Source organism: Monodelphis domestica, chromosome 2, assembly GCF_027887165.1.
Source record: "Monodelphis domestica isolate mMonDom1 chromosome 2, mMonDom1.pri, whole genome shotgun sequence".
Taxonomy (NCBI): Eukaryota; Metazoa; Chordata; class Mammalia; order Didelphimorphia; family Didelphidae; genus Monodelphis; species Monodelphis domestica.
In genome coordinates, this window is record NC_077228.1 from 342,796,390 (window position 1) to 342,823,167 (window position 26,778).

General features: G+C 35.6%; 1 protein-coding gene and 1 pseudogene across 6 annotated transcripts in view; one reads left to right on the plus strand and one right to left on the minus strand.

Annotated features, from left to right (window-relative positions):
• Positions 1 to 26,778, plus strand: part of HTR1E (5-hydroxytryptamine receptor 1E) — a 105,016-nt gene that overhangs the window by 71,029 nt on the left and 7,209 nt on the right. For 2 of the 6 annotated variants that reach the window (XM_007484295.2, XM_056818568.1), the window contains 2 exons: positions 8,044 to 8,119; positions 12,307 to 13,263. The exons of 2 other annotated variants lie outside the window; for them this stretch is intronic. The gene's annotated coding sequence lies outside the window, so the exon portion shown is untranslated. The remainder of the gene's footprint in view (positions 1 to 8,043; positions 8,120 to 12,306; positions 13,264 to 26,778) is intronic. 2 more of the 6 variants (XM_056818569.1, XM_007484296.2) reach the window with 1 other exon arrangement.
• Positions 25,078 to 26,436, minus strand: LOC103094247 (adenosine kinase-like; annotated as a pseudogene).

A 26,778-nucleotide genomic window follows, 5' to 3' on the forward strand; every position in this document is an offset into this window, starting at 1 on the left:
GACTCTAATAATATTTATGAGAATTTGTACAGCTACCTTTTTTCATCATCATCTGGACAGCTAGGTGACATAGTAGATAGAGTGAGTGTCCAGCCTCAAGTCAGGAAGACTCCTCTTCCTAAATTAAAATCTGTCCCCAGACACACTACCTGTGTGACCCTCGGGAAGTCACTTAAGCCTTTTTGTCTCAGTTTCCTCATCTGTAAAATGGTCTGGAGAAGGAAATGGCAAAACACTTTATCTTTTCTCTGAGGATATCATAAAGACTTTGTCATAACTTTCGGAAATGGAGGTAGCTTTCCCTTTGTTGTTGTTCAGTCATTTTTCAACATTCCTGTTCAACATTTCCTGACCCCATTTGAGGTTTTCTTGGCAAAGATATTGGTTTTCCATTTCCTTCTCCAGCTCATTTTACAGGTAATGAAACCGAGGTAAAAAGGGGAAAGTGACTTGCCCAGGGTCATACAGTTAATAATTATCTGAAACCAGACTTACACTCAAGAAATTGAATATTCCTGACTCCAAGTCCAGCATTCTTTCTACTGCTCCACTTAGCTGCCCCATGTTAGCTATTACTCTGTCACAAAAGGAAATGGGTTTTGTCTGATATGATTTGTTCCTAACGAACCTATGTTAGTTGCAGTAATTTCCTCTCTACACAAATCCTCAGAAACTTTCTATTTACTTATCTAGTTTAGAAATTTACTGAGAAACTACATCAAGTTTACTGGCCTACATGTAATTTGAAATATATACTACTTCCACCTCTCATTTTGGAACTAGGGACAGCATCTGCCCATATGTAGTCTTGAGAAACTTTTCTCATGTCCCACAGTTCCTCAGAGATCTTAAAAAAAAAAAGTCTACATATTCTAAATTTTAAAAAAGGAAAAAACAAAAACAAAAGATAAGTCTAAGGGGGCATCTGGGTAGCTCAGTGGATCGAGAGCCAGGCCTAGAGACGGGAGGTAGGTTCAAATCTGGCCTCAGACACTTCCCAGCTGTGTGACCCTGGGCAAGTCACTTGACCCCCATTGCCTAGCCCTTAGCACTCTTCTGCCTTGGAGCCAATACACAGTATTGACTCCAAGACGAAAGGTAAGGGTTTAAAAAAAAAAAAAAGAGAGAAGTCTAGGAATCAGATCCATGAGTTAACATAGCTAACATATAATACTTTAAAGATTATAAAGTGTTTCGCAAATATTATCTCATTTGATTATCACAACTACCCTGGGAAGTAGGTGTTATTATTAATCCCTATTTTACAAATAAAGAAAGTAAGGCAGAGATTAAGTGACTTGCCCAAGGTCATACAGTGATTAAGTAAGTATCTGAGCCAAACTTGAAATCAGTTCTTGCTGACCGCAAATCTGATACTCTATCTGCTGCACTACCTAATAGAATTAGCATGGGTTCTGCTCGTATAACTAGGTCCAGGTGGAAAGAAATATATAAACTAATTATTTTGGGGGAAGCAAAAATATTATATTTTTTTAGTAGTTTGCCACTTCTTCTCCAGCTCCTTTTACAGATAAGAAACTGAGGCAAACAAAGTTAAGTGACTTGCCTAGGGTCACATAGCTAGTAAGTATCCGAGGCCAGTTTTGAACTCAAGAGGATGAGTCTTCTTGATTCCAAGCCCATTTCTCTATCCACTGCACCATCTAGCTACCCACAAATGAATATAGGAAGAGTCAAAAGCCTAGATCTGTGTTGGTGAACCTCTGGCACATGTGCCAGAGGGGGAAGCTACTCCCTTCCCCCTCTCTACTGTGCCTGAAGACATTTTTCCCATCACCCACCCCTCTGTCCAGCAGCCCAATGGGAGTGCTTCCTCCCTCCCCTGTCTGGGATAAGGTAGGGGCTCACATGCAGCATGAAGGTTGCAGTTTGGGCACTCAGTCTCTAAAAGGTTTGCCATCATTGGCCTGGATTATGCTCCTAAGCAGTCTTAAATCATCCCCAGAAATAATCTGGAGCCCCTACTTGGACAAAATGTATATTTCCATTTCATCATTAGGGGATTAACACATTCAACTAGTAAGGCTAGTCTTAACAGTCAACTCCAATAATAGCATGTGTGAGAAAGGGAACTACAGACTATATTTATTTAGTAGAGAGTATGCTAAGTCTTAACCACCCCAAGGAAAAATCTAAAGCAAAGGCAACCCTCCCGGTGCTAGTGGATTTGACCAGACCCTCCAAAAGGACAATTTGGAGGAATGATGAAAGCAATAAGTTTATATAAAAGGGAGAGGTTTTTTTCAGCTCAAAAATTCTATAACTCAATGTAAAAGTCAAGATTCATGTGTGTCTGTAAAAAAAGGGCAGAGCCCATAAGTTTGGAAAATATTAGAGTTAGAACTAGAATGAGTTAATAGATAGAAAAATTGTTTGAAAAGCTGTAAGTTTGTTTATGGTAAATGCAAAGTATTATAGCTATTATCCTTATGTCATTGTTATCATTGTGATCACAGAATAACCAGCATGTCTATCCTTGTCAATCCAAGATAGCTAAGGGCTACTGTCACTTGAGCCTGATGGACAAATACACAGACATACAGACTTACACTCAGTTGCAGAAACACATATCCCTACCCAAACATCTGCCCTGAGGCTCTAATTCCAGGCACTGACTTCAGGGTCTAAGTTGACATATGCCATATTTTGCCTAAGTCCTCTAATCTATATCTATATCATAGACAAAACTTTCACTATAACCAGCCTTAAATCTTCCCCCGCACACTCCCAACAGCCACCAGATCCCTTTCCCCATCCCATAAGTAGGTCCCACCAATAGTTTTCAAAGCCTTCCCTTCCACTGTTAGAAAGGCCATGCCAGGCATTGAGTCTACATTTAGCACCTTGAACTTCAGCACAGAACACCTTCTGTCCCTTATAGTTTTTGATAGATGGCTCATGTGCCAACTTCAGAAATTGCTGCCAAATACTGATGAGAGTGCCAACTGAATTTAGAATTTGAGAAACAATTAATTATAGTAAAAGAGAAAGGTTTGAAGGGGAAAGTAGCAGGCATTAAAAGCTTCCAAATAAGTATCCAAAGAGATGGTGTCTGTAAAGTGCTTTGCAAATGTTAAAATGTCATATAATACTATTTATCATGATCAGCATTGTTATTTTTACTATAAATAGAAAGATGCAAAATAACATATGCCTCCAAGGAATCTAACATGGAGATCATTATTAGAAATATGTTAATCATAGGGTAAATCATAATCATAGGTTAGCAAAAATATTCATAAATATTTCATTTAATCTTTACAAAGGCTCTTGGGAGATAGGTGTTATTATTGACTCCATTTTATAGTTGGGAAATCTGAGGGAAACAGAAGTTAAATGATTTGCCCATGGTCTCATAGGTAGTAATATATCTGAGGCAGGAAGTTTACTTTAAGTCTTCCTGTCACCAGGTCTAGTAGTCTGTCTACCTGACTGTATTTGTGTTTGTCAATCACCTTCTCATTGGCTTTTGGGTAATTTGCAACTTTGATTCTTCAGAGATGATGCTGTCCCAATATTCTGCCTACCTATTCTCATTTGGGGATCAAAGAGCCTGATAGAGAAAGCCCAAGGCATCAGGAATAGAACTTTTGCATTTAAAAGATGGAATTTTTGTGTCAAAGAGCATCATAATTCCCAAAGTTTGTGATAGTCAGTTTTCTTCCTTCTATTCAATTCTAGGTTGAGCTTTTTTTTTCACATTTTAAAAATACAGCAAAACTTTTTAGAGACAAAGTCTAAGAAAACAATCAGCAGTAGAGAATCATATCCACATAATCTGCAAGACCTGATCTAGCCATATGTACTGATGAACTCAATAGATATACCATCTAACTACAAGTCATAGTTGAATAGGCAGTTTTATCCACTTTGTTTTTACCGTATAGATTGCTAAGCTTCTATCATTTTAATAGCCATGGCTCTTATGGGTGAAACTTTATAATGTTTGAGGAATTAATGGAATCATCACATTGCCATGTACAAACAGGAGTATCTGAAAGTCCTCACCCTTTCTAAGGAATCCATCTTCAATTTAAACTTGCTAATATTTCTCCATGACAATAACAAATGCTTATGGTGAGTACTCCTCTCCCTGCTTGGCACACACCATCTGTACTGAACTTTGATTACTTTTAATAATCAGATCATTGAACAGGTTATTGTTTGCCATTACTCTTTTGGGGAATGAAGCATACTCTTGGCAAATGCATGAAAGACTCCTTTTTGAAAAATAGCCTTGAAAGATTCAGTTTACTTAAGGGAAATAAATATTTTGTTTGGTTTTGGTTTTGGTTTTTGTAACCTATAAATAATAATTTAATAGGATTTTGTATCTTCTGGCAGAATTTCATGTGCTTTGCATCTTTTAATTAATTATGTATCTTTAAAGATGCAATTTGTTTTAGAAAACTATTTGCAAAAGCCTGCCCATTCCTTTCTCATATTTTCATTAAAAATGCCCTTTGTGCATATTACTTTTTATAATAACTTAATAAAGAAGTCAAAATAGACCCTTCAGGAAGGCATGACTGATTTCTTTAGGTGGGGTCAGTAAATTATCTTTTGAAAGGAAGGATAGTAAGGTTATCCATATTTTTCCCCATTATTTGGTCTCTTCTCTCTCTATCATTTTTTTTTAAGGGAGGGAAGGAGAGTGGGCACAGACTTGCATTCCAAAGATATAAGGAACTCCATACACAGAAGAAGCTAATGTGGAAAGTCAGTGAGATGGTACAAGAGTTAGAGGTCTGAACTTAGAATGAGGAAGACTTGGATCTAAATTCCACCTCAGATATTAGCTGTGTAACTCTAGGCAAGGCTCTTCTCTGTCTTCCTCAGTTTCTACATCTGTAAAAACAGAGATAAAAATAATACCTACTTCCCAGTATTGTTTTATGGATAAAATGAAATAATATTTATAAAGTTCTTTGCAGACCTTAAAGCGCAACATATTTAAAAGGTTATTACCATTATTATCATTGACATTACTATTCCCTCTACCAATGTAGATTCCCTACAAGTAAAGATCTGACCATCTGATTATCTTTTAATTTCTTAGTTGCCTAGAGCTCTGAGGGATGGTTGTTTAGCTGTTGGGTAGGTAGGTGGCACAGTGGATAGGGTGTCATGCCTGGAATCAGGAAGATTCATCTTCCTGAGTTCAAATCTGGCCTCAGACACTTATTAGCCCTATGAGCCTGGGCAAGTCATTTAATCCTGGTTGCCTTCATTTCTTCATCTATAAATTGAGCTGGAGAAGGAAATAGAAAACCACTCCAGGATCTTTGCCAAAAAAAAATTCTAACTGGGGTCATGAACATTCAGATAATACTAAAACTATCAACAACAAAACTTTTTCTTTTTGGCAAAGCAGTGATTCCTATTGATATAATGGTGTCTTTTTTAATATGAGACACAGTAGATAGTGTAGTGTAGCAAAAAGTTTGCTGCATGTAGAGTCAGAGGATCTGAGTTCAAATCCTGGATCTGCCACTAACCTAGCTATTTCACCTTGGACAAGTCATTTAACCTTACTAACTCTGTTTACTCATCTGTAAAAAAAAGGGGGAGGGGACTAGATGGATCACTTCCAAGATCCCCTTGAAATGTAAATCTGGAATCATTCCTTTATGGGTCTTTTGTTGGCCTTGCCAATGTGGGGGCTAACGAATATAAAGTCAGATTTCATTAGAAATTAATATGTAGGGGGCAGCTAGGAGGCTCAGTGGGTTGAGAGCCAGGCCCAGAGATGGGAGGTCCTGGGTTCAAATCTGGCCTCAGACACTTCCTAGTTGTGTGACCCTGGGCAAGTCACTTAACCTCCATTGCCAAGCCCTTACCATTCTTCTGCCTTAGAACCAATATATAAAATTGATTCTAAGACAGAAGGTAAGAGTTAAAAAAATTAATGACTGCAATTCTCACTCATGCAAAACATGTCTGACAAAGGAAATCCAAATTGAATGAGATCAAAAAATCCCATTTGAGACAGGTAGTAACTCAATATAGTATAATACCCCACACAAGCAGAATACATAGTCATACCACATTGTTGCTTCAAGGATGCATTATGCCTAATATTTTTAAGCAGTCAAAAATGTAATGAATAAATTTTATCTGTATACTAGAGGCCAAAAAAAAAAAGCCAAAACAAAACGGATATTGGCTGTAATGATTTGTTCTTCAATAGTGCCAGAGTGTAGCAAAGAAAGTAATTTCATTTCACAATTCTTAAAGTATGCTAATAAAATCTCAAGCATCTGCTATATTTCAAGATACTTTACAAAGTCCATTTTTATTGTCACTCAGCTTAAAAGTAACTCTTTTAATGGTCTCCTTTATAGTAAAGTATTTTTCCCATTATTATTGGTATTATTAGTGGCTCCCTTTTGAATAAAACATTATCTGGATGTCTAAATAGGATGCCCTTCATAGAAGTGCCTCCAGGCCATTTTTATTTAGAAGCAAGCAATCAGACAAAAATGATCACCCAAGGTTGCCTGGTTGTAAAAGTTGGAAAACAACAGTCCTTTCTAGTTCTTGAGTTCCAAAATCTAAGACTCAGCTAAGTGAGCCATGGCTAAAGCTTCACAATATCAGCCAAAGAGCAATCCAGGGCAGAATGAAGACCTCAGGCTGACTTGGAGGAATCACCTGAATCCAAATGACTAGGAAGGCTCATCCATTACAGACAGTAATTTGGAACAACATCCAAGATGCAAAATACATTCTGAATACACAAACATGATGATTGCATTCCTTTCACAAAGGTGGTTAGGAAAGATAAGGTCTTTAATCGGAAAAGTCCTAGAAGCAATTCAAAGTCTCATAAAAATTCTGGTGAGAACTAATCACACTGAATTTTAATCCCCTTTAATTCTTGGATATAGCAATCTACACAAAGGAAATCCAAAATTCCAGACTTCTGGAAATTTTTATAATTTCTTTCTCTCCAACAAAACTCTTCTAGAAATCCTGCAATAACCCTAACTATTGTATTGATCCACTTATAGACCATCCATTTTTTATGTTTTATGCAAACCTAAATGCAGCCTACAATCACATTGTCAGGAAGAGATTAACAATGAAAACAGTAAAAACGAAAAGAGTGCTAATGATTAAAAGAATAGTACACATCAATGAATCTATAATCTCATTAGTGTAGCTACTCCCTAAAATACTACATACTAAAATGCATCTACCATTTGCTAATATGTGTAATTCTTATCTATATCTCATTGGAAATCCTCCAAAGGAGACCAACCAACATCATATTGGACCTTCATCTAGGTTTTTTGACATTTTGTAAGTACTAGTGTAGCATGTGTGCTTCCATCTGTTATCTCTAATTCTTCCTGGATGAATGGGTGAAAAGGTTAATACACTCACCACCTTTCCTAATTATAGAGACTTTTGGTGATCTCTTTTTACTTTTCTCATGCTTTGTCATGTAATTCATTACTGATAATATGTTATAGTTTACTTAGGTCCACTGTGCAACTCTCCATTATCCTTTGAGTGACCTATAATATTCATCCCTTGGAGACTGATATCTTGGAGGTATTCCATGATTATTTCCATTTTTCTCTTGTTTTTGCCCAACTTCTAGGCTCATCCCTAAATTCTCTGTGGATAATCTAATTTAATTGGGTCTCGTGCTGAATATTCTATGAACTTGGTTTTTTTCTTACCTATTTCTTATGTCATGTTATTACTCTGAAAGATTTTACAAAGGAGTTTATATTCTAAACTAGTATTTCTCTCAACTACCATACCCTTCAGTTGGCAAGATGAAAAATTTCCTGAATGAGGTATTTAATTTTTTTTTTCCTGAATGAGGTCTCTTTTGGTCTCATCATCATCGTGAATGCTTTATTCAGGAAAAATTCCAGAGGATATAGTCATAATTCATGTCAATGTCTATTCCTTTATCCATTCCCCATTTTTTAAATTAATGACTTATTTACACAGATCAGTATAAAGACATGTAAATTTTGTAACATGACTTCTTTTCCTTTCTAGTTTCATGTTGACTTTAATCTTTGGATTACAACAAATTGATGTACTTGAATGTGCACAGAGTGGTGATTCAGCCAAGGTATCTACATCTTATATTTAATTATTACTCTTTTTTTTGTAATGTCATTTGGTATTCACTCTGCCCAATGCCTTAATGTTCCCTTCTTACAGTGTTCTTGATATAAACATGTGAGACTTTTGTGTAGTCCACAAAAATTTGTTTTCTTTCGTTTTTCAAACATGAACTTTATTTTACAATATATTTTCCCTCGTCTTCCCATGTATCAATCTTTGCCCTGAAATCAGTATATTGATTTTTAAAGAATCTTACAAAATTCTTCATAGAATTTCTCTACCTCCTTATTCTCTGCAGTAGATGTTATGGCATAAACTGAAAGTATCTACATGGTTATCCCTTTGTTTGCAATCATTATGAACCCTTCAATGAAAGATAACTAAATGTCCCAAGAAGTGATGCTTCTTGTTGCCTTGGGTACATAATAAAAATAACTCTATCAACTCCCTATTTTGCCTGTCCAAATTCCTTTACATGCACCCTTCTTTCCATTCTATCCCATTTCTTCTAACAAATTGTTCCCTTTATCATTCCCACCCTCACTAATGTTCAATATCTCCCTATCACTGTTCGTTGTTGCCTACAAATGTGCCTATGTCCCCCATTCTTTAAAATCCCTCATTTGGTTAACTATTCTCTAGATCTCATAATGTATATCTTATTCTATTCATAGATAATTTTCATGAGAAAGCCATCTACAATCATTTTCTTTACTTCCTCCCTCCTCGCTTGATTCTAAATCCTCTGCAAATCCAACATCTGATCTTCTGAACTGAAAATGCTTTCTCTAAAGTTACCAATGATATAATTTCCAAATCTAATCTCCTTTTCTCAATCTTTTTCTTTCTTAGCTTCTTCTCTACTAATCCTCTATATCATATCAATTTGCAATCTGAACAGCTCCTATAAATTCAATTATTATGTTTATGCAGAAGATTGTCACTCCTATTTAACCTCTCTCTCAAACTCTAGTCTCACATTACTAAATATCCATTGGCTCCGAAGGGAAAACACTAAAGTACATTGAAGAGAGAAATAAGATCCAAGCATACTTTAGCAAAAGTAATTAGATAGAAATGTGTGGGCAGTGAAGGTATTATTAGAGATTACCAACAGAAAGACTTTATTGTTTATAGCAAGAGTCTAGACAAAAAGGTTTAAACAAGAAGATGAAGCATAGTAATGGCAGGGGGAATAGAAAGAAAATGAAAGATCCAGGATTTATTTCAGAGATAGAATCAACAGAAAGGATTTGGTGATTTTTTTGGATATGGAGTTGTAGGAATGATGACAGAGAAGGACCAAGGAGGAGGAGAAGTTAGATTTGAAGTATGTTTAAATTAGCATTGAGGTGGAGATGTACACTTGACAATTGAAAATTTAGGTCTACTCTTTGGGTTGAAGGTTGGAGTTATGTAGATTAAATATACATGTAGATAAAGATTTAGTCAATATCTATATTTATAATATTTGAGTCGTGAGAGTCATAAATAGGAGTCCTTGTGCCTAGGACAGTGGTGGTTACCTTTTAAAGACCATGAACCATGCCCTGCCCCCAGAGACCTTGGTGCCATCTTTAGCAGACATGCCATAGGTTCATCATCATCGTTGTCATCATTGACCTAGGACATATTTAATTCCAGTAGGAGTAATGAAGATAGATAACCCAGATACACTTGAGCCAGGACAGGGATTGGCTCTTCCTCCCAGATAATCTCTCCAATATCACTTTTACATGAATGATGTTCTCTGAACCCTAGTTTTCAAGGCATAGCAAGGATTTCAGAGAGGCTCTGAGAGAAAGACACAGTGATGGGGTCTTAGGGATAGAGATCTGGAATCAAGAAAGAGAGCAGGAAAATCATATCATATAATTCAAGTTATAAGAGTACCACTGTGGAGAAAAATCATGCCCCTAATGTAAATACCCTGGAGGAGTTGGCTTAATGGGTCCCTTGTTACAGTTCTAAGAATCATAAATATGGAGGAAATCTCTAAGGGACAAAGAGTGGGGAGAAGGGGATAAGTCAAGGATAAAGCCTTGAGGAATACCTACATATATGGAGTAAGAGTAAAAAAGGGAGCAAGGAAAAAGAAAAAAAAATTATCATAGAGTCAGTCAGAATAACCATGAGATAGTGATATGTAAATATACAGAGAAGAACATATCCAGAGGCAAGAAGATAGGGATGTCTGGTTAAGGAATAGATAATGAAGAAGGAAAGTAATCAATTGTAGACTGTTTGCCAGTAAAAGATACAGAAGAAAAATTCAAGAGGTTTGGGTTTGTTTTGTTTTGTTTGTAATATAATGAAATTATATACTGGATATTAGAAACAAGTGGAGAGGGGGGAAAGGCATGATAGTAAAGGAATAGTAGAGGGACCAGGGCCCTGGAGAAACCCATTAACCTTGAGAAAAAATAATTCGTACTCTAAGATTGGAGTTGTGAGATGGGAGGATGGAGCAGAAGAGGAAGGGTAAAGTTGAAGAAAAATTGTTCAGTGCCAAGATGGACAGAGAGCCTTAATAAAGTAGAAGTTTAGGTCTTATGGGGGAAAAAATAAGTGTCAGTGGCAGGTTGGAGGCTTCAAGAGACTGGGGAAAGTTTAAAATGGCTTATTTACAAACCATTTTACAAATTTATTTAGGAAATTATGCTACCTAGTCAACAAGAGATGAATAAAAGGATTGTCATGTGGTAGAGAGGGTCCAGATGAAATATGATAGCATGAATTTGCAATAGAGCCATTTGGCAAAGCCCCTTGATTCTCCTAGCATTGTTGGCCTCCTGAGAGTAGGAGCAAAGAAAGAGTTTTTGTAGGTGTCTGGATTTTTGGATCTGTGGAGCATGGGCAACAGTGTGTTTGTAAATGTTCTGCAAAAATAAAAAAGGAAGGAAAGGAGAGAGAAGGAAGGGAGGGAGTAAGGCATGGGCTGGCAATCCATGTTTTATCTTTATTAAGATTTTTTCCATCACTTTCTTAAGTTCTGGACAGTTAACAGAGCATTCAATTAAGCCCTGATTTGGATTTATGTGATATTAATAATTATGTTGAAAATTTAACAATTGGTTCAAAGAGTTCAAAATGGCTCCAGCATCCCCCAGAGCATGGGCAATATATAATACTGGCATTTTCAAAAGACCAGTTTATAATATTGAAACACAAGATCTTTATGGGTATATACTGCATGTATTGCTGGCTGGATTCTATGCCTGACACCTACCTGGCAGCTCAGTGTTAAATTTGAGGAAGCATGGCATGGTAGAAAGGGTGCAGAACTCTGAGTCAGGAAGATCTGATTTCGAATTCCTATTCCAACAATTACTAGCTATATAGTCATTGACCACAGATGACTTCATATCTCTGAGCTTCAGTTTCCTCTTCTTTAGGAATGGAAAATAGTAGCCACTTCACTGGGAGTTTTCTGAAGTTGTAATGAAGGAGAGTACTCAGATCAGTCACATCTTTCTTCTCTGGACTATATTCTGGATGTAGGTGTCTGGATTCATGGATCTGTGGAGCATAGGCAATGTTGTACTAGTAAATGTTTAACAACCAGCTCTACCATGACCCTGGTTGGTTAAATTCTCCCACCTCTTTCATTCCTCCTTTCATGTGTTATTTCCCACCCCCTCTTCAACCCATTAGAATATAAGCTCCTTAAGTGTAGGAACTGTCTTTCTGTTCATAGTTTCCCCTAGGGTTTAATAAATGCTTGCTAACTGACTGACTATTCCTTCAGAGTAAAACTACTGTGAATACTTTGTGTCTGCTTTCTATCTCCTCTAAGCCTTTTGTTCATTCTTTTGTCCTTTGTTTGCATTGTAAATCTGAAAAACACAGAACTAACAAAGTAATAATAATTGGTCCTTAATTAAGGCAGACAATTTATAATCTAAAGTCACACACTGTCATAGGACTGAGTTTCCACTGAACTACAGAAAAGGGGGGGGTGATTAAATAGATTTTAGGAAAGGGGAAAAGTAACAGCCAGGTTTCGTGAGTTAACAAAAGCTTGGGAAAGATGTAATAGCCAGAGGCTGGGGTGATTGGGGGTGGACCTTAGATTCTTTAATTGTCAATGTCCTTCTTAACTTCAGTCTTCAGTCAAAGGAATTTAGGAAAGAGGCAAGACTGTCATAGTTAATCTAATCATTTATCTGTATTCTGTGTTCTTTGTTTTAGCATTCTGGGAAAGTCAGTAAGGAGATTGTCCGAAAATATTGTCGTCAGGACCAGCAGATTTCCCACACCCAGAAAAATACATATCCTTGAAGTATTAAACATAAGTAGTTATCTTAAATACAAAAATAAATACTTTATTCTAGTCAATTCCTCTAAGACTCTCATCACTTCTACTTTAGCAATGTGTTTCCTTAGGTCTGGAATAGCAGTCTTTCATTTAACATTCTGTCTTTTGTGATGTAGATGTCATGAAAAGGAATTAATTTTAGAAAAAGGACATTTCAGGGGGCAGAGCCAAGATGGTAGAGTACAGGCAGCAAGTCAGTTGAATTTCCCCCATATTCCTCTTCAAAAAAATATTAAAATAAAGCCTCAAATCAAATTTTGAAGCAGTGGAGTCTGAAACAACTTGGGCAGTCAGCAGGAGAAGTCTATGACACTGGGGAGGTGGCCTATTGGGAGTGCATGCAGGCCAGGGCAGCACCAGCCACTAACAAGTCCTGGAGGCAGCACCAGCACCAGAAGCTTTCAGAGCTCTCAGCTCAGAGATGGTAAGGGGGTGGGTCCCCTGATCTGAAAGAGATTATAGGTAATCGTGTGCTGGCACCATGTGGACCTGGCACTGATTGGCAATTTTATTAGCCATAAACCCTTCTGGGTCATAATTTCAGGGTAGAAAGGAGAGCTTTCAGGCAGTCACAGAGGATGAGGGACCTTGGTTATAATTTAAAGGCAAAGAAGAGCACTAGCATTTGTGGTTACCGAAGAATAAGAGATCTATTTACAATGCTCCGACCAAGACCAGCACTAGTAGCTGCAGGGAAGCAGGAACCCTTCCTGGCTAAAAACCAGAGCACAGACCAAGAGAGCAGTGACCAAACTTCTCTCAGAATAAGTGCTTTGAAAACAGGAGTATGAAAAAGCATGAAGCTGAGCACAGTGCCTCTTCACCCCAAGGTGAGCAGAGTCCAACTTTAACATAAAGTTCAAGGCTGGGGAAATGTGCAAACAACAACAGAAAAGAACATGACAATAAAAAAAAAGCTACTATAGCGGTAGGTAAGACCAAACCACAAACTCAGGAGAAGATAATGAGAAAACAGTTACAAACAAAACATCAAAAAAAATGTTAATTGTACCCAAGCCCTTCAAGATTTTCTCCAAACATAAAAGAGAGATGAATGGTAGAGAAAAAAATTGGGGAAAGAAAATTATAAAAAATATGATAACAGGCACAAAAAAAATGCCAAAGAAAATAACCTCTAAAAAACAAAATTGGCCTAATGGTAAAAGAGACAAAAATATTCACTGAAGAAAAGAACTTCTTGGAAAGCAAAATTAGTCAAATGGGGGATGGAGGAAGTTATAAAGCTCACTTAAGAAAATGATTCCTTAAAAATTAGAATTGGAGATTTGGAAGCTAATGACTGTATGAAACATCAAGACAATAAAAAAGCCAAAAAATGGAAAAAATAGAAGAAAATGTGAGAGATCACATTGGAAAAACTACTGATCTGGAAAATAGATCAAGGAAAGATAATTTAAGCCATACTAAAGAACCTGAAAGCCATAATAAAAAGAGGATGGAGGGTTCTAGACGTCATATTTTAAGAAATTATCAAGGAAAATTGCCCTGATTTCTTAGAATCAGAAAGTAAAATAGAAATTGAAAGAATCTAATCATCTCCTGAAAAAAAGATCCCCAAATGAAAACGACCAGGAATATTAAAGCCAAACTCCTTAGCTCCCAAGTAAAAAAGAGAAAAATAGTATATTCAGCCAAAAAAGTAATAATTCAGATATTATGGGGCCACATTCAAGATCACAAAAGATGCATTAGCTTCTATGTTAAAGGAAAATGAGATATTCTCAAAGGAAAAAAAAACAAGAATTACAATTTAGATTCATCTCTGAAGAAAAACTAGGTATAACCCTTCAAGCAAAAAAAAAAAGATACTTAATGAAATAGAGAATTTTTAAGCATTCCTAATGGAAAGACCAGCACTGAATAGAACATTTGATATTCTAGAAAAAGACTAGAAAGAAGCATAAAAAACAAACATGAGAGTAATCATAAGGGATTCTATGGAGTTGAACTGCTTACATTTTTATATGGAAAGATGATACAAGTAACTCATAAGTATTATCATTATTAGAGTAGTTTGAAGAAGACTACATAAATAGAGGCCATCAATGTAAGTTGATCATGTTGAGATCTCCAAAAAAAATGCAAGAGTGAGAAGGAGGGATGCCCTGAGAGAAGGGGAAAGGCAGAAGTAGAATGGAGAAATTTTTCTTCCATAAAAGACACATGCAAAGAAGTGCCTTTATAGAAGAAGGGGAAATGGTAGGAGGCAGGAAATACTTGAACCTCACTTTCATAAGTATTGGTTTAAAAAATGAAGACTATATACTCAGTTGATATAGAATCTCGCTTACCCCATAGAGAAATAAAAAGGGGAAGGCAATAAGAGATATTGGGTGGTAGTGGAGGATGATTAAAAGAAGAGCAAATTAAGTGAGGCAGTTGTCAGAAGGAAAATAGACATTTGAGTAGGGGCAGTATAAAAGAGAGAAAAATATAAACAGAGAAAAATGGGGTAAAGGGAAATACCCCATAATCATAAATGAATTTGAATGGGAAGAGATAACCCATAAAATGATAGCGGGTAGAAGAATGGCTAAGAAACCAGAATCCAAAAATATGTTTACAAGATATATAGTTGAAAAGAAAGATATACACAGAATTAAAGTAAAGGACTGGGACAGAATATATTATGCTTTAGCTAAAGTTTAAAAAACTGAAAGCAGGAGTAACAATCTTGATTTCAGACAAAGCAAAAGCAAAAATAGACCTAATTAAAAGTAATAAACAGGGAAACTACAGCTTGTTAAAAGTAACCATAAACAATGATATAAATACCAAAAAACGTTGACAATTTTCTCTGATAAAGCCCTCATTTTTCAAAAAAACATACTGAGTATAGAACTGTCAAATTTACTTTAAAAAAATAAGCCATTCCCCAATTGATAAATGGTCAAAGGATATGGCAGCTTTTAGAAAAAGAAATCAAAGCTATTTATAGCCATATGGAAAAATGTTCTAAATCACTTTGAGTAGAGAAAGGAAAATTAAAACAGCTTTGGGGTACCACCTTAATCCTATCAAAAATGATAAATGCTTGAGATGATGAATGAAAATAGGTATATAAATAAGCTGTTAGTTGTTATGAACTGATTAGGAGTTATGAACTGGTCTAAACATTCTGGAGAACAATCTGGAATTATGCCCAAAGGGCTATAAAACTGCATCCTCCTTGGCCCAACAATCTTAGCCACTACATCTGTACCCCAAAGAGGTGAAATGAAAATGGAAAGGACTCATATGGTCAAAAATATTTATAGCAGTTCTTTTTGTAGTGGTAAAGAATTGGAAATTGAAAGGATGCTCAAAATTGGGGAATGACTAAACAAGTTATAGCATGTGATTGCAATGGAGTATCAATTTACTGTAAGAAAAGACAAAGGGACGTGCTTCAGAAAAACATGGCAATACTTATATGAATTGATACAAAGTGAAGTGAGAAGAACTGGGAGATTATTGTGAACAGTAACAGCAATGCTGTAGTAATGATCATCTATGAAAGACTTGGCTACTCTGATCAATATAATGATCTAAGACAATGCCAAAAACTCATGATAAAAAAAAAATGCTGTCCATCTCCAGAGAGATGAACTCTGAATGCAAATTGAAAAACAACTTTCTAGCTTTATTTCTTTGTTACCTTTTTTGCCATATGGCAAATATGGAAGTGTTTTGCCTGATTTCATGTGTGTAATATATATCATTTTGCTTGCCTTCTTAATAGATGGGGGAAGTGTAGAAGGGAGGGAGAGAATTTGGAACTCAAATTTTAAAAAGAAAATAACTTTTTTTAACTTATAAAATAAAATTTCAGAGTTGGGGGGGAAACATACTGGGCATATACCCCAAAAGAGGTCAAAGATAAAAGTATAATATATAGAGATAAAGCAAAACTTTTTGAAAACATATTTTATTGATTTGTTGTCATCATTTACCCGCTCTCCTCCAGAGAGCCACTCCATATAATCAGTATATCTGAAAAAGGAGAGAGAAATCACCAAACTGATCTAAAATCAAAAATGTTTGAAAATATGCTCAATTCTTCTCATCTAAAGACCTCCCACCTATACAGAGGAGTAGGAGTATTGTCTCATATGTCTTCTTTGGGGCCATGCTTGTTCTTTGTAATTTTTCAACATTCACTTTTTTTTTAAACCCTTACCTTCCACCTTAGAATCAATACTGTGTATTGGTTCCAAGGCAGAAGAGTGGTAAGGGCTAGGCAATAAGTGACTTTCCCAGGGTCACACAGCTGGGAAATGTCTGAGGTCAGATTTGAACATAGGACCTCCCATCTCTAGCCCTGACTCTCAATCCACTGAGCCACCCAGCTGCCCCCTCAACATTCACTTTTGATTTGTACATATGTGTTTTTTTTTCCACTTACATTTTTGAAGGTATTATGTATTTTTTCTTGGTTCTGCTTACGTCACTCTATATAGTTCATATCCAATAAATTTTTCCACGTTTCTCTTTATCATATTCATTGTTTCTTACATCCTGGTAATGTACTCTTGCATTCATGTACCCCAGTTGTTTAGCCATTCCTCATTTAATGGGTATCTACTTTGCTTCTACAAAGATCTTCACTAATAAAAAAGTACTTATTTTTGTGTTAGCAAAATTGGTGACTGTTGAAATGGGAATCAGTTGAGTGAACCTGAGTGGTTGTAATGGACGATTTTTGAGCCATAATAAATTATTAGTATGAAGAATTCAGAAACTTGGGGAAGATTTGCATGAAACAAGACACTGATAATATAAAGGAAAATAACACTAAAAGCATCAGAATTGTTATCAACATGATAGACAATCTTGTCTTCAGAGAACTGATGGTGAAATTCCCCATCTTTTTAGGATGCAGTGCTAGACTAAGATGTAGAATGAGGCATGTCATTTCTTTTGCTAAACTATGCTTCTTTGTGCCAAGCAAAGTTATACTGGAGGATGCAGGTCACTGTGAAGTGATAGCAATATTTTCTTAAAGCATCAATAAAACATGTATGGAGAGTTCCAAACGTCCATGCAATTTCAAGCTTCTAAAAATATATTTGAGGCGTGTAGTTATTTGAAAATGTGTAAAAAAGGCATATTTGAGAAAACTCACATGTAGAAATAAGAATTCATATTGTAAAAATTTAAGAATACCTCAAAGAACCAAGCTGCATCAACTGATACCAGTGCATAATTTTTATTTTATCCATAACACAAAGAAAATAGAGCTCATAGAATAAAAATATTTATTTCAAAGTAAAATTATAATATCTGCTTGTAATTCTTTTATTTAAATTACATTTTCAGGGGGCAGCTAGGTGCCTTAGTGGTCAAGCCTAGAGACAAGAGGTTCTAGATTCAAATGTGACCTCAGCCATTTCCTAGCTTTGTGACCCTGGGCAGGTCACTTAATTCCCATTGCCTTGCCTTTACCACTCTTCTGCCTTGGAATCAATATATACAGTACTGATTCTAAGATAGAAGGTAAGGATTTTTAAAATTAAGTACATTTGCATAGAAAAAAGTACAGTAAAATATTTTTCTAAACTATATCAGGCCATACCACCTAGTCCTTCTAGTGCTAAAACATAAAACTATACTTTGACTTTTGGGACATCCTGTATTAAAAAAAAAAAGAAACTTCATGAAAAAATAGAGTGTTAGCACTCATCTTTATAATTTGAAGAGAATCATTCATTGATATTGGCAAAGAAAAATGCTTTTTTATTGATCAAAATTCTAATAATTTCAGTGTTATTTTCATTTAGGTTCCAAGTTCAATGCACTATCCAGTACACCACCTAGCTAATAAAATAAACATCTGAGATAGAATTTGAACCAAGATGCTCTGATTCCTGAGTCATTGCACTTCCCATCATACTACACTGCTGTTTACCACTCATTTCATGGGGCTGTTGTGATAAAAAGTTTACTCTGTTTATATGCCTAGCACTTAGCATAGTGCCTGGCACATAGCATACATTTCATAAATGTTAATTGATTGATTGTCAGGTTCAGGGTGTTCATCTCCAACACCTCCTCAAAGAGGCTCTTACCAATGAGCTTTGGGACTTGGATTACATTAATCTCAAAGCTCATTGTAGTGATGATCAGTTATTGTAGCTTATTCTGTATCTACACTAAACATTCTTCTGATCTTATTTTGATTTCCCAAGTTGGTTTCACTAATGTAAATAATTTCTATTGTGAATGATTATGCCTGGTGCTTTCTCCACCATTCCACCATGATTCTTCCAGATTTCAGGCAGTGTTAAAAGTAAAGTTATATATTGTCTTCCACATCTGCCTGTGCTCTGAGGACATCTCCTATTCCCAGTTTTAATACAGTATTTTATCTCTGTATTTTCATCTTTAACTATTTAAATGCATGCAAATAAATTATATGGAAACAGAGAGTAAGGGAGAATAATAATACATTGTAATAATTGAATTTTTAGAAAACTCTTACCTTCTGTCTTAGAATCAATTCTTTGTATTGGCTCCAAGGCAGAAAGGTGGTAAGGGCTAGGCAATGGGAGTTAAGAGCCTTGCCCAGGGTCACAAAGCTAGGAAATGTCTAAGATCAAATTTGAATCCAGAACCTCCCATCTCTAGGTCTGACTCTCAATCCACTGAGCCACCCAACAGCCCCCCCCCCCATAATAGTATTTTAAAGTTTGCCAAAACACTGTACATGCTATTTCATTTCATCCTCATAAAAACTTAACAAGTTGTCCTTTTATTATCTCCATTTTACAGGTAAAGAAATTGAGGCTTAGAGAGGTAAATGGGCAAGAAAGAGATCCTGAGGCACAGGAGGACTTTGGGGATGCCAATAACTTTGAGATATCTGTGTGAAGAAGAAAAAAAGCTTCCCTAATGACTGACTGCTTCCCAGAAGTCTATTATCCTATGTTCTTTTAAAGTACCAAAGTATATTAAAAAAAAAAAAAGAATACTCACATGGGATAGTGGAAAGTGCCCTGGCTTAGAACAAAGGTTCTTAACCTAATGTTCATGGATTCATAAGAGTATCTGTGGATAGATTTCAGAGTCTGTGAACTTGAATGAGAAAAAAAATTTCATCTTTATTTTCATTAGCCTTTAGTTGCCTTTGTAATCCTTTGTACTTTATGTTATTATGCATTTAAAATTCTGAGAAAGGGGTCTGTCACATGAAAAGGACAAAGTTGGTATTTAATAAATATTAACTGAGTGAAATATAAAAATATAAATAATACTTTGTGTAAAGTATCACTGTCCTTTAATTATAAGGTCCTTGAGGACAAAAACTGAAGGAGGAATTCTTTGTGATCATATCCCATGATAACTTCATGTAACTTTCTACAGAAGCATTCAATAAATGTAGGTGATCAATGAAGCTATGCCCTGCCTCATGGAAATGCTGTTAACATAAATATCAGCTTTCCAGTAAATGTATTTTGAAACGGAAGCTGTTTTTAGATTTAGCAGTGTTACTTTTTCCACATTTAATGAATTGCCTGAGAATAACTTGCCATAAATCTCAAAGTAAGGAATACACTTTTCTTTTTTCTCTCCACCCAAAGAAAGGCACAATAAGCTATGTAAAATGTCAAGAATAATTATATTCAATTGTATAATTCTCCTGTGGCACTTATGTACTGTTGGAATTGAATATTTGCTATGAAGGTTTAAATTTGGTTTGAAGGCTGCATATTAAAAATTATATGTATTTTCCCCCAAAGCGTTCTTCCAACATATTTTTTAAATCATGAATGTTGGAGCTAGAAGGGACCTTAGAGATAATTTGGTATATCCTCTTCATTTTCTAGATATAGTAACTAAGGTCAGAGGATTGGAATGACTTGTCTATGGTCACATGAAAAAGACAAAGTCATCATGTAATACAAATATGCTTTCAAATGTAAAAAAGACATAGATGAAATGACCTTCCCTTTAGTACTTGGCTGCCATATCCAACACTCTACTAATGTCATTAGGGATTCCTAACCACCCTAGTCAGTGAGCTTTATTTTCAATCCTCTTCTTGCCTGATCCTTTCTAATCATTTGACAAATAATGACCATCCCTTCCTTCTTAATATTCTCTCTTCCCTTTGCTTCTCTAACATAGCTCACTTTTGACTCACCTCTACTTTTTAATCTCCTTATTGGATCTATTATCTTTCTGTTTGGTCTAAAGATTTCTGTTCTCAAACCCATTTCCCCCATCTCTCTACAGTTTCCTGCTTGATAATTTCATTTACCCCCAAGAATACCATCTATCCATGCAGATAACCCCCAAATCTCTTTCTGTTCCCATGTGAGTCTCTCTTGATCTCAAGTCCTACAATATCAATATCCATAGGATATCACTATGCAGAGATAATACCAAACTTAATATGTTCAAGACCAACACTCTTTTAAACTTAAAATCTTGGAATTATTGTCCCTTCTATCTCCTCTATACCCCTATGTTTTTAGTTGCCAAGTTCTCTCTATTTTCCCTTGGAAATATCTCTCATATCCCCTTCTCCTTTCTACTCCAGTTTGTCTCCATCCTAGTTCAAAACCTCAGTAACTCTCTCTTTGATTATTATATTAATCTCATAAATTATCTTCCCACTCCCCAATCCAAATCTCATAAAGCTAGCAAAATAATCTTTCCAGTGAACAAAGGGTGATAACAATTGCTCCTTTGCTCAAAAACCTTCAGTTTCTTCTATTGCCAATTAGGTAAAATGTATACTCTTTAACTTGACATTTGAGAAACTCAACAATCTAGTCCCAAACTATCTTTCCATTCTTATTTCATACTATTCTCATTCAAGCACACTAAACTAGACCTAGCACTGGAAGTGTTCCCTAAAACTGCCCTGTCTTCTCTCACCATTGTATATTTGCATAGGATGTTCTCCATGTTTGGAATAGAATCCCCTCCATGTCTACTTATTGAAATCTTTCCCTCAGCAGGTTTCTCTGATAAAAACTTCATTCCAAAGATATATAATGAATTAATTCAAATGTAAAACAATAAGTGTTATTCCCCAAAGTAGACTCTGACCATTCATTCCCCAATGATCAAAGGGTATGAACAACCAATCTTCAGAAGAAGAAATCCAAGTGATCATTAGCCATTTGAAAAAAATACTTCAAGTTATTAATAATTAGGGAAATGAAAAGTAAATAAATTTTGAGGTTCCACTTCATATCCATTATATTGGAAAAATCAACCAAAAAATGAAAATACTGAATGATGGAGATACTAGAGGAAATAGGTACATTAATGCACTATCAGTGGAACTGTAAACTTATCCAGTTATTTTGGGAAACAATTTGAAACTATGCTTCAAATATTACTATACTATATTCTTTGACCCTGACCACTACTAGAAATAAAAAAAAAATAAAGAGGAAAAGACCCACATGTGGGTAAATATTTATAACAGCTCCTTTTGTTGTGGCAAAGAATTGGAAATTAAGGGGATAATGATTACTTGGGAAATGGCTGGACAAATTTTGGTATCTGAATGTGATTTAATATTACTATCTTGTAAGAAATAATAAAAGGGGCAGTTTTAGAGAAACTTGGGAAAACTTCTGCCTGCTGATGCACAGTGAAGTGTACACAAGGAGAAGAATAATTCAAGCAATGACAAATTATAAAGACAACCAACTTTGAAAAACTAACTAAAATTCTGATCAAAGTAATGACAGTCATGATTCTAGCAAATTCATAATGAAAGATGCTACTCACCTCCTGACAGAGAGGTAATGGGAGTCAGCATGTAGATTGAAATGAATATTTTTTGGACTTGGCCAATGTAAGAATTTGTTTTGTTTGACTATTTGTTAAAAGTTTTGTTATCCTTTCCTCTTTAGTGGGAATGGAAAAGTGATAAGAAAGGAATGTGGATTTTCATTAACTTTTGAAAAACAAATTTAAACATTGTGAGATAAACATGTGAGATCTGAATACATTAAATTAAAAAGGGGTTATATAAATAGAAGTAATATAGCCAAGATTAGAAGGAAAGTAGTAAATCAAGGGAAAGTTTTATAGACAGTTTTTTGGACAGAAGTCTCATATCTAAAATATATAAAGAACTCTAACAAATTATATGAGCCACTCTCCAATTGATAAATGGTCAAAAGATGAACAGAGAGTTTTGGGATAAAGAAATCAATGCTATATATATAACTACATGAAAAATGCTTTAAATCATTATTGATTAGAGAAATGCAAATCAAAATAACCCTGAGATACCATCTCACACCTATGACAGCCAAAATGATAAAAATTCAAAATGACAAATGTTGAAGGAGATGTGAAAAAAAAAGGGACACTAATAAACTGCTGGTGGAACTTTGAACTGATTTAACCATCTTGGGGAGGAATCTGGAATTATACTCCAAAAGTTATAAAACTGTGTATACCTATCGACCTAGAAATGCCAATATTATTAATTTTATTTCCAATGATTGGGGGAAAAAGAAAGAACCTTATATGATCTAAAATATTTACATCCACTCTATTTGTGGTGACAAATAACTGGAAATTGAGTGGATGCCCATCAGTTGAGGAAAGGCTAAATAAGTTATGACATATGAGTGTGCTGGAATACTACCACACCATAAAAATGATAAGCATGTTCATTTTTTAAAAAACATGGAAATACCTACATGAAAGTATTTCACATAAAGAATGAAATGAGCAGAAATTATATACATCAATAGAAATATTCTTTGAAGAATAACGTGTATGTTCACCTACAGAGAAAAAAATAGAAGTAAGCAAGATAGTTTTATATATCTTTAAAAATCTCCCCAAAATATCTTTATATATACCTTTCTCTCAAGTGATATCTCTCTAGTGCTGAGAGGGGGTTTATTCCTGGGAATTTTAATGTAACAAATACATTTTTTCTAAAAAAAAAAAATCTTACCTTCTGTCTTGGAATCAATACTGTGTGTTGGTTCCAAGGCAGAAGAGTGGAAAGGGCTAGGCAATGAGGGTTAAGTGACTTGCCCAGGGTCACACAGCTGGGAAGTGTCTGAGGTCAGATTTGAACCTAGGACCTCCCATCTCTCAATCCACTGAGTCACCCAGATACCCCCAACAAATACATTTTTAAAGAAAAAATAAGTTTAAAAAAAATCTTTCTCTTCCTTAAAAGTCTAGTCCAGTGTTAACCTCTTTTATGAAGACCCCCTTATCTCTCCACCTGAAAGTGATCCTTCCATTTTCATATCTCTTGTGCAATTTGGATTAAAGTTGTATGTACCATGCCCCCTGTGTTAGGTTATAACCTCCTTGAGAGCAGGGATTAATATTTTTTCATCTTATCCTCAGTTCCTGGAACATAATAGGAACTTGGCAAATGTTTACAGAATTAAATTATTCCAATATTCAAATTAAATGTACAATGATATTAATTCAAGTAGAAAAATAGACACATCAATCCTTAATGTCTTTTTTGGTAATGATGTAAAAATTTATTTATTAGAATAAATATCCGTTTAAGAGAAAAGTTTCTTCCACCAATGCTGATAGGTACTTTCTCTGTAATTTCTATTATAGAGAGTTGTCTAGATTACTTTAAAAGTTACCCAAGGTTGCACTGTAAGTATGAATCAGAAATGAGACTTAAACCAGATATTTGGAGCCAGACTTGATACAAGCCAGTCTGATGCTTTAGCTTTAGAATTAGAATGAAATACGGTACTCATAGATTATCTAAAAAGTAACAAAAGGATGTTTGTATCCACACAGATGCATATAAAGTTAACAGAGTAAGACCTGGTGACTTGTAAAGTGATAGCATATCCACCACCTCTGAAGGGTCTGATTCCACAGGGATAGACTTTTTAGGTCCTTATATGACCAGAAAGTCATGCCACAGTCTAAGCGTTAGTCTCCTAAAACATCAAGTCTTAAAAAGAGTTTCAATAATTTTTAAAGAGAGAAACTAGTCCAGCCCAATTGGCAAAGAATACTGGTACCTATATCTCTGACCACATCATACCACTCTGTTGCATACCAAGATCTTCTACATCTTCTCCTTCTTAAATGGCTTTAAGTCTATTACTGGACAGTCCAAATCTTAGAAACAGCCTGGCATATACAGGCCTGAAGAAGAAAAAGAAAAACTAAACCAGAGAGTCAAGCAAAACAAATAGACAACAAAGGGGATTCGTGAAGGAGTAACCAAATAGGGGAGTGGATGGGGGACAGTAACCTGCCCTACATGGCAAGAATATTTCTCCTAATACACCAGATCTTATTTGTTATTCCATTGTTTCAATTGTGTCTGACTCTCTGTGATCCCACCATAGGGTTTTCTTTTTCTTTTTTCCCCCTATTTGAAAAGGTTTATTTATTGATGTCTAGTTACATAGTATCATCAGGAAGTAACAGGTTATGATTTGAATATTTAATATAATCTAGAATTTGGCAGATTGCAAATTACTCAATTTATTATATATTTGAAGTATACATTGAAGAAACTATTTGGCATATCTGGATAAGATGTTTGGCATAAATATTTCTGTACATTAATTTTAAATATATGCTCCTAAATTAAATATATCCATTTAAAAAAGCTTAATGTGATGTTAGAATTGATACAATTTCTATTTATGGAATGATGAAACTTTCCTTATTCAAAGCAGAAATTTTAAAATTTAGCCACTTTCCAAGACACACGTGAATTACAAAGGGAACTGAAAATGAATAAGATGTAATTGACACTTAAATGAGACTGCCAAGTTCTGTAAATAATACTACTTTTTCAAGTTGAGAGAATAAAGCTTCTACTTCATGTCATACTCCCTAAACTGAAAAATTTTATGATTGCAGTAGGAAAAGGTTCTTCTATAGTAACCTGAGTATGAAAGCTATGATATAGGAGGTGAGCAGGAACCAATTTGGGCATTGGTTTTCCACCTGGGCTTCTCTTCCTGTTGCTCATCAATGGAAGTTTGGCTTCTCTGGGAAACTAAGTCCAGAGGGCTTAATTGTGACACTGGCAGCTTAGTGACCAGCTCAGATGTATTCCATCAGTCAGCAAGTGGCTGGGACTGAAAACCCCCCAAAAAAGGCATCCATTGGTGTCAACTATCTCACTCTGATTTTGAACCAAAACAGGGAAAACACAGATTTTATTCTCTGTCGCCATTACTGTATTATTTTTCCCTTGAATGAAGACTACAGTTCACTGCTTTTTCAAGTTCACCTTTGTCAGGGTTTGTGCTTTCCAGGCTGTATCTAGTTTTTTCAGTCTTGAAGCCTTGTTCTCTAACAAAAATGACAGCTTCAGTATCATTTCCAAAAAAAAAAGGATGTCAAGGTAAAACATACCTTTCATCATTGATTTCTTGAAAATCTGGCTAATAAATAGTGCAGAAACATTCAAGGTGAAGATCTTATTACTATCAGAAGCTTGGTGAGTTATTTTTAATATAGATTCTGGTGAAAATGTAAGGGGAAAAAAGCCTCCTGTATAATAAACTTTGGCTTTCTCTACTACTTCAGTTTTTTGCCAAGTCAAAATGTTTCTCCTTTTTATGTAATAGTGGCAAGCAAGGTTGACCACAAAGAACCTATTGTCATTGGTGATCTACAGGCTGCTAGCCCTGTTCAGAGTAGCTAGAAATTTCTTCTTCAGGATATCACCAAATTTATCCATGCCAATGCAGCCAAATAATGTTGTTTTGAATGGCCTTTGAATCATCCACTGGACCACTTTAATAGAATCCTATGTTGAACCACCAGCATGATATTCTACTTTGAACTTTTGTACGAGTTCTCCAAAGCGTTTTTTGTGTTTCTCCTCAGTCATAATATGATCATTCGGTTTCAGATCATATTTATCAAGGAAATTCTTGTCCATAACTGCAGAAATGGCAAGAAGAGAATTTCCCATTCCAAAAAGAGTATTCTGCCCACAGCAGCAATGTCACTTCTACCTTTGGCTTTTTAGGTTGTGGCTCCTTGTTGGCAGCTGCCATCAACCAAAAGGTTGCCCCTTTCCCTGAGCCCCTTGATTCAGAAGCACCTCTTCCCCCTAGGAGACCATGCTCCCTTTCCTCCCTTCTCCTCCTCCTCCTCCTCCTCCTACTCCTCCTTTTCTCCCTACCCCCACCAAAGGCCAGCTTGGGGAACCCTTTCTATGGCCCAGCTCAAATGTGAGCCCCTCCCTACTCTATGGTGAGGTTTTCTTGGCAAAGATATTGAAGTAATGTGTCATTTCCTTTTCCAGTTCATTTTACAGATGAGGAAACTGAGTACATATGAACAAACTGAGGGAAACTGAGTTAAGTGACTTTCCCAGAATCACACAGCTAGACTGA